Here is an 8,846-nt window from a genome sequence, read left to right on the forward strand (position 1 = left end):
AGTCCCATAGGAATGAATGGAAAATGCATCGCACAAGCACAGCCACCGCTTAATTTCACTTTTATGGGGCTGACAGAAATAGGCGTACGCTGCTGGCTCGGCTATTTTGGGCAGTTCCATAGAACTCCAAGCATGCGCTGTCCACACTCCTTCACTTTGCAGGCTCTTTTCCAAAGATAGGTGCAGGTCCCAGAGGTGGCATATGCCACCAATATCTGACATGGGTAAACTGCAAATCACACTGAAATCCATTGTACGCTCCTCCTGGTCTGGATTCTCACACGTTTGACATCATCATGGTCCTCAAGCTGCAGGGAAGGAAGGAGCTCTGACTAACTGCAGCTTGAGGACCATGATGATGTCACACTTCGGGATGGAGAGGACTGTGTTTCTGACAGTCCTTTCCATGATTGCTCTCTTTCCTCTCCAGCCTAGACTGATCACACAGATCAGACAGCTCCCTCCTTGATCCAGAAAAGAGCTGTATGAGCGCTATTCTGGATCATTAAAGGGGTTGTGTCATGACTGATGGAAAAATGAAATCAGACATCATACAGTATAATCCCTTTCTAACAAAGCTACAACCAGCCATGTACCTCACATGGAACCACAGATCTCCCCATTCATTGCCCCAATTATTCTCCTAGATTTAGGTTTGCAGCTTAGGGTGTGTGTCCTTTCTTAGGGTTCGTATCCTTTCTCTGTAACAGCCACAGCTTCTAACAGAAACTACAGATAGTTCCTGTTGAAGATTTAAACTGAGCATGTTCGACCACCTCAGTGAGGTGGATGGAGAAATAAGGAAAGAGACAGACAGCAGGTGGCGCTCTACAGATACATTTTAATAATTAGCTCATTGGTTACACAAAAATTTTAATTACATCCAGTTACAAAAGTATTCCTATTCAAGTGCTGGTTTGAAAAATATTGAATATATTTTGTGGCACAACCACTTTAAGGAAGCAGTTAGGGAGGTCTGACACTGGTGGGCCTATAGTTACTGTTTAGTAAGATGTTTTCTTGCTATAAGAGTGTCTCATAGTAAAAAAGAAAACAGTAAATTAGCAGCAGATCTGATAATAAAGCGCACTCAATTGGGCAGCACGGTGGCTCGGTGATTAGCACTGGAGCCTTGCAGTGCTGGGGTCCTAGGTTCAAATCTGACCAAGGACAACATCTGCATGGAGTTTGTGTGTTTCCTCCAGTTTCTTCCCACACTCCAAAGACATACTGATAGGGACCTTAGATTGTGAGCCCCACTGGGGACAGTCGGATGCTACTGTCTGTAACGCGCTGCGGAATATAGTAGCGCTATTATTTATCTGTTATAGCAGTCACTTTTGTATCTGGTTCTTAGTCACAAATAATATAAATACCCAAAAATTTTAAATATTTTATTAATAAAAAATAGTATTCATAAACATATATAAAATTTCAATGCACAATAATCAAACTATACATCATAATCTTACTCGCTTGGTCCCCAAATAAAACTATTCTTAATAAAATTAGCATATCTTTTATTATTATTTTATTTTTATTAAGAATTGCTTTATATGTGAAACGAGCGAGTAAGATTATTATATACCTGTAAATCTGTAGATTATTGTTTAATGAATACTAGTTTTTATTAATAAGATATTTTAAATGATTTGGTATTTATATTGTTTATAATTAGGGACTTTTTGGGTGTTTTTGTCTTAAGTATATGTTCTTGTTTTTTTTTAAGGGCAATATCTAATATATAGGCGTTTATTTTTTACCTTTGTATCTGGTGTTGGGAGATCACACTGAACGGAGCAAAGAGAAATAAAGTGGATAATAATGAGGTGGATTTGGGCTGTCTGGAGGAGAAGCAATGGCAAGAATACTGGTGGGTTCTGCAATTATGACTTAGTGAAGCGCATAGGATTTCACTTATTTATTTATTGCAGAGAGTTTAAAAAACTCCTAAATTTCTATTTCATATTGGGATTAAATATGATTGTAATGGATATAAGTAATTCAGTGCATTCTGTTAATGTTGCAATGACACCAGTCTTTTCTATACTGGGCTAAGTGGAGGACCTAACAACAACCAAATAGATGTTGCCCGGATGCATTTGTGGCCCGGAAACTAATTACCTTGCATTGGCTGAATGAGAGCAGTCCTACAAGAGGGGATAATGTGGCCAAAATATACTGGCTATTCAGAAAAGCTGGTCTACAAGAGAAGAAGAGTACTCGCTAAAAAATGTAAAAATTGATGGGTTCTCTGGATCAACACTTCTGGGCTAGCATCCAGAGAACTGATGAGATACCTTTTGGATCTAATATAATGCATAGGTTATGGTTTCTGTGGGAAGCGACAGGGTCAGTGGCCAGAGGGCTTATTTTTTTTATATATAGTTTGGAATATCAAGCTGAATATCAAGCTGGCAGTTCAAGGGGAGTGTCCTTTTTGCTGCAGCTCTAGCGGTGTGTCCATTCTGCTGCAGCTCTCTGGAGCACATTTCGGGAGGTAGTTGAAGGATGAAACTGAGCCGGACAAAGAAATAAGAAAAGAATACACAGCAGGTGCTGCTATACAGATATTTTATAGAATAACTCAGTGGCTATGCTAAATTATTAATTACATGCAATTACAAAAGTATTCAGATCCAGGTGCTGGTTTGAAAACTTTTTCATGGGACAACCCCTATAAGTAAACAAAGGCAGGAGACTTTGCGTTCCCTTTCTGAATGGCTTTTTTGTTGTGATATCACACTCAAGTCCAACAGCTACATCTGTAAATGGACTCGAAGAACTCATCGAAACACTGGACTTTTAATGACTTGTGCACTTTTTGATTTGCTGCTGGTTATGAGGGGGAGTATTTTGTTTTATTGTATAAACTTCAAAAATCTTTAATAAAAAGGATGCAATGTAAAAAAAAATACTATCCAGTAGGCACTTCCGGTCCAATCCAAATATTCACTCACTCCAACAGTAAGGAGCCTTCTCACTTTAGTCCTGATTCCTTAGAGCGCCTTCTCAGTGTAGTTCAGAACTGTGCTACACAAATCTCAGAGGCAACAAGAAGATACTGTCGCTTGCCTCGCCAGGACAGAGAACATTCTCAGTCCCACAATCAGCCCTAACTACAGCTTCCCCAAGGTTTGGGCACAATACCATTCAAACCACCAATGGTTCTCAGACCAGGCTGCCTATTCCCACAGCCCTAGTAGACTTCCCAAACCTAACCATTCAGGCTGGTGAGGCACTTTAGCTGTCACCATTTCAGTGAAGACCCACAAGGCACACTGACAGGCCCACTCCTTTCACATGCTACCTTGGTCACCCCTTGCTGGTCACTTTGTTAGCTCACCATCTGCTCCATGACAAAGTCTCCAGAGCCCATTCGGCAAAGCAGCCATATCTCTATCCGCTCATTCTTTGAAGATGACCCACTCCTCAGCTCCAGACAGGCCTCCTTTCACAACTCCCAACCTCTCTTCCACCAGCTCCTCAGTCACAGCCTCAAGTCTTCCCCACCTCTTTGCAGAAGAACAAGCCTGATCTTATTGGTGACAAGGTCCTGGTCTATAACTTACACAGACTTTCAGAACTCACACAGCTTATGCACGCTTCTCCAACCTCTAAACCTATATCTTACATGAGCTCTCTTTCCGGTTCACATCTTATGTACAGTAGTTGTCATATTTATGGCGCTGGTTGTCCGGTTGCAATGTCCCTTGTAATCTACATGGAAGAGACAAAAGGAAGTTAGTAGCAGTGATGGTGCGGCACAAACATTACATTTTGAACAGTGTACATTATGACGGCAGAACAGTAGATTAAGTGATATTTATTCATTTGTATCATTAAGTATAGAAATCGTTTTACAAATGAGGGTTAGTTAGCTTATACGTGAGTGTTACCAGCATTCTATGAGCCTTCCATATTTTATATTATTCTCATACCTTAGTTTCTCTCTCCTGAGATATGACATTGTAGACAATAAGCCTTACCTTGACACTGTGAACATAACATATTTGAAAAGGAAATGGATTTGAATAATTTACAGATTTGTAAAAGCAAGAGAACAAAATAAAAACTATTTCTCCCATGTGCAGGAGTCCATCTCTGTGCAGCAGTCTATTATCAAACCCATTCTCTACACCTCTCCTGCATCTCTTCTTCAACCTGATTATACCTGTGAATACCAGGCAGTAAATGCACAACCATGTAAACACACTAGGTGGAGCTTTGTCCCTCAGGGGTGGGGCAAGCTGTCTTGGTGCCTAAGGAAATGGGCAGAATCCCAGAAGCTCATTATGATAGTGGATGGATGGAGAATTCATTTAATTACCCCTTTTCCCCTGCAACCTTCAGCAGTCTGATTTATCATTATAATTTTACTCTTCACTTGTATCCGCCTCTGTCCTTCTACCCGTGAGTAGTTTGTAATGAGGGTTGGTCTGGTGCTCTATCCTATGCACTTAGTAGGTGTCCAATGACTACTCTTTTCAATCAGCATTTTATTTTTTTGTTTAAATTTATTTACAACTGGCAAACTTCCCTATTTATGTTACCCCACAAGGCCATTTACTCTGACCACCAGTGGCGTAGCCTAAGTTACCAGCACCCAGGGCAAGCCATGTATTGCGCCCCTCTTTTTACCGATAATGTAGTAGATGTCACCTGTAGTCCTATGTAACACTACAGATAACACAGTGATAACTGTCTGAGTACAGATAATGCAGTAGATGGGTATGAGGCCCCAGAATTCAGAACACGCACACAGTGTGACCTGAAGTCTGGGGCCAGGATGTGGCAGGGTGGGCCATATTCTCAATCCACCCCCCCAACCCTACCGTGAAACAAATATGTGCATGGACATTATTATATACAGTAGAATACATCACCACATACCTCATCCATCCAGTGACATCTCCTTTGATGCAGACTTTCCTCAGCGTCTTCATTCGGAGATAAGACCGCCATGACACCTTCTTTCAGCCACGTCTCGTCTCTACAAAGTTGCACAGAAAACATTTTTAGATTCCTCACTTTACTATCCTCCTCTGCTATCCTCTACTATCATTATACACAGGGGGCCATTATATATTATAATAATACAGAGGGGCCATTATATATACAAATAATACAGAGGGGGCCATTTTTTATATATATATATATATATATATATATATATATATACTAATAATACAGAGGTGCCATTATATATACTAATAATAAAGAAGGGCAATTATATATTATAATAATACAGAGGGGTCTATTATATATACTAATAATAAAGAAGGGCAATTATATATACTAATAATACAGAGGGGGCTATTATATATACTAATAATAAGGAGGGGGCCATTATATATTATAATAATACAGAGGGGTCTATTATATATACTAATAATACAGAGGCGGCCATTATATATATATATATATATATATATATACTAATAATACAGAGGGGGCTATTATATATACTAATAATAAGGAGGGGGCCATTATATATTATAATAATACAGAGGGGTCTATTATATATACTAATAATACAGAGGCGGCCATTTTATATATATATATATATATATATATATATATATATATACTAATAATACAGAGGGGGCCATTATATATACTAATAACACAGAGGCGGACATTATATATATATATACTAATAATATAGAGGGGGCTATTATATATACTAATAATACAGAGGGGGCTATTATATGCTAATAATACAGAGGGGGCATTATATATACTTATAACACAGAGGCGGCCATTATATATACTAATAACACAGAGGCGGCCATTATATATTTATACTAATAATATAGAGGGGGCTATTATATATACTAATAATACAGAGGGGGCTATTATATGCTAATAATACAGAGGGGCATTATATATACTAATAATACAGAGGGGGCTATTATATATACTAAAAATAAGGAGAGGACCATTATATATTATAATAATACAGAGGGGTCTATTATATATACTAATAATACAGAGGCGGCCATTATATATACTAATAATACAGAAGGGGCCATTTTATATCCTAATATTACACAGGGGCCATTATATATTATAATAATACGGAGGGGCCATTACATATAATAATTATACAGAGGAGTCATTATTAATGGCCCCTCTGTATAATTATAATATATCATGGTCCTTCTGTAAAATTAATATATATACTGGCCCCCTCTGTATAATATATACTGATAATGCCCCCCACCTCCATAGTGCCCCCAGTATGGCCTGCTTTAGGGTACTTGCGCAACAGAGAGGTAATCGCGATCTCCTGCACCGTTCTACTGCCTCATAGGCTTCAGGCCATGAGATGCCTGCTGCCTGGCACCCCCCTGCAATTTAGCGCCCGGGGCAACGTTCCCCCGGCCTACCCCATACTACACCACTGCTGACCGCCCCTCATTCTGTGGAGGGGCAAAAAGGTAGGCATAAATACTGTGAAGGGGCACAAAAGTGGGCATAACTACTGTGAAGGGGCAAAAAAATGGGCTTAACTACTGTGAAGGGCCACAAGGTGGCCATAACTACTGTGAAGGGGTCACAGTTTTTTTGGGGGGGAAGGTAACAAAAAAATTGTGAATTGTGTGTTTTTCATTTTTTATAGCGTTTACCACACAGGAAATTTTCAAATATATTTTGATAGTTCAGATATTTTCACATGCAGCGATACCTGATATATATATATTTTTTATTGTTAATATATTTGTACACTACGTGCAGGAATTATTAGGCAAATGAGTATTTTGACCACATCATCCTCTTTATGCATGTTGTCTTACTCCAAGCTGTATAGGCTCGAAAGCCTACTACCAATTAAGCATATTAGGTGATGTGCATCTCTGTAATGAGAAGGGGTGTGGTCTAATGACATCAACACCCTATATCAGGTGTGCATAATTATTAGGCAACTTCCTTTCCTTTGGCAAAATGGGTCAAAAGAAGGACTTGACAGGCTCAGAAAAGTCAAAAATAGTGAGATATCTTGCAGAGGGATGCAGCACTCTTAAAATTGCAAAGCTTCTGAAGCGTGATCATCGAACAATCAAGCGTTTCATTCAAAATAGTCAACAGGGTCGCAAGAAGCGTGTGGAAAACCAAGGCGCAAAATAACTGCCCATGAACTGAGAAAAGTCAAGCGTGCAGCTGCCAAGATGCCACTTGCCACCAGTTTGGCCATATTTCAGAGCTGCAACATCACTGGAGTGCCCAAAAGCACAAGGTGTGCAATACTCAGAGACATGGCCAAGGTAAGAAAGGCGACCACCACTGAACAAGACACACAAGCTGAAACGTCAAGACTGGACCAAGAAATATCTCAAGACTGATTTTTCTAAGGTTTTATGGACTGATGAAATGAGAGTGAGTCTTGATCGGCCAGATGGCTGGATTTGTAAAGGGCAGAGAGCTCCAGTCCGACTCAGACGCCAGCAAGGTGGAGGTGGAGTACTGGTTTGGGCTGGTATCATCAAAGATGAGCTTGTGGGGCCTTTTTGGGTTGAGGATGGAGTCAAGCTCAACTCCCAGTCCTACTGCCAGTTTCTGGAAGACACCTTCTTCAAGCAGTGGTACAGGAAGAAGTCTGCAAGGTAAGAAAAACATGATTTTCATGCAGGACAATGCTCCATCACACGCGTCCAAGTACTCCACAATGTGGCTGGCAAGAAAGGGTATAAAAGAAGAAAATCTAATGACATGGCCTCCTTGTTCACCTGATCTGAACCCCATTGAGAACCTGTGGTCCATCATCAAATGTGAGATTTACAAGGAGGGAAAACAGTACACCTCTCTGAACAGTGTCTGGGAGGCTGTGGTTGCTGCTGCACGCAATGTTGATGGTGAACAGATCAAAACACTGACAGAATCCATGGATGGCAGGCTTTTGAGTGTCGTTGCAAAGAAAGGTGGCTATATTGGTCACTGATTTGTTTTTGTTTTGTTTTTGAATGTCAGAAATGTATATTTGTGAATGTTGAGATGTTATATTGGTTTCACTGGTAAAAATAAATAATTGAAATGGGTATATATTTGTTTTTTGTTAAGTTGCCTAATAATTATGTACAGTAATAGTCACCTGCACACACAGATATCCCCCTAAAATAGCTGAAACTAAAAACAAACTAAAAACTACTTCCAAAAATATTCAGCTTTGATATTAATGAGTTTTTTGGGTTCATTGAGAACATGGTTGTTGTTCAATAATAAAATTAATCCTCAAAAATACAACTTGCCTAATAATTCTGCTCTCCCTGTATATGTAAAATTGGGAAAGGGGGCTGATTTAAACTTTTAATGTTTTTTTTTTTTTTTACTTTTTTTTAAATAACTATTAGCCCCCTTAGGGGCCTAGAACCTGGGATCTTTTCATCCCTTGTCCTATTCATCCTAACACAGATCTATTAGGGTGGCACAGTACCTTGCACGCATAGTACCACTAATCTAAAAAAAAATGACAGGCAGAGGCAGGCCACCCCGCAGGGGCCGTCGTGGTCATGGTGCTGTGATTTCCTTTGGCCCTAGAATAATGCCCAGTGTTCAGAGGCCACATTTTCTGAACTCGAAAAATTCTGAGGACATAGTTGACTGGCTAACAGAGGACACCCAATCTTCTACAGCTTCCGCTCTGAACCTTGACGCACCATCCTCCTCCAGCTCAGCTTCCGGCACCTCTCAAGTTACCACTCACCCGCCTGCCGACACCACCAACACTAGCACCACAGCCGCTTCACTTGATCTGTCAGAGAAGTTATTTACACATCAGTTGGAAGAAATGAGTGATGCACAACCATTATTGCCAGGGGATGTAGATAACAGGGATATGTCTCAGT

This window comes from Bufo gargarizans, chromosome 7 (genome assembly GCF_014858855.1).
Source record: "Bufo gargarizans isolate SCDJY-AF-19 chromosome 7, ASM1485885v1, whole genome shotgun sequence".
Lineage (NCBI taxonomy): Eukaryota > Metazoa > Chordata > Amphibia > Anura > Bufonidae > Bufo > Bufo gargarizans.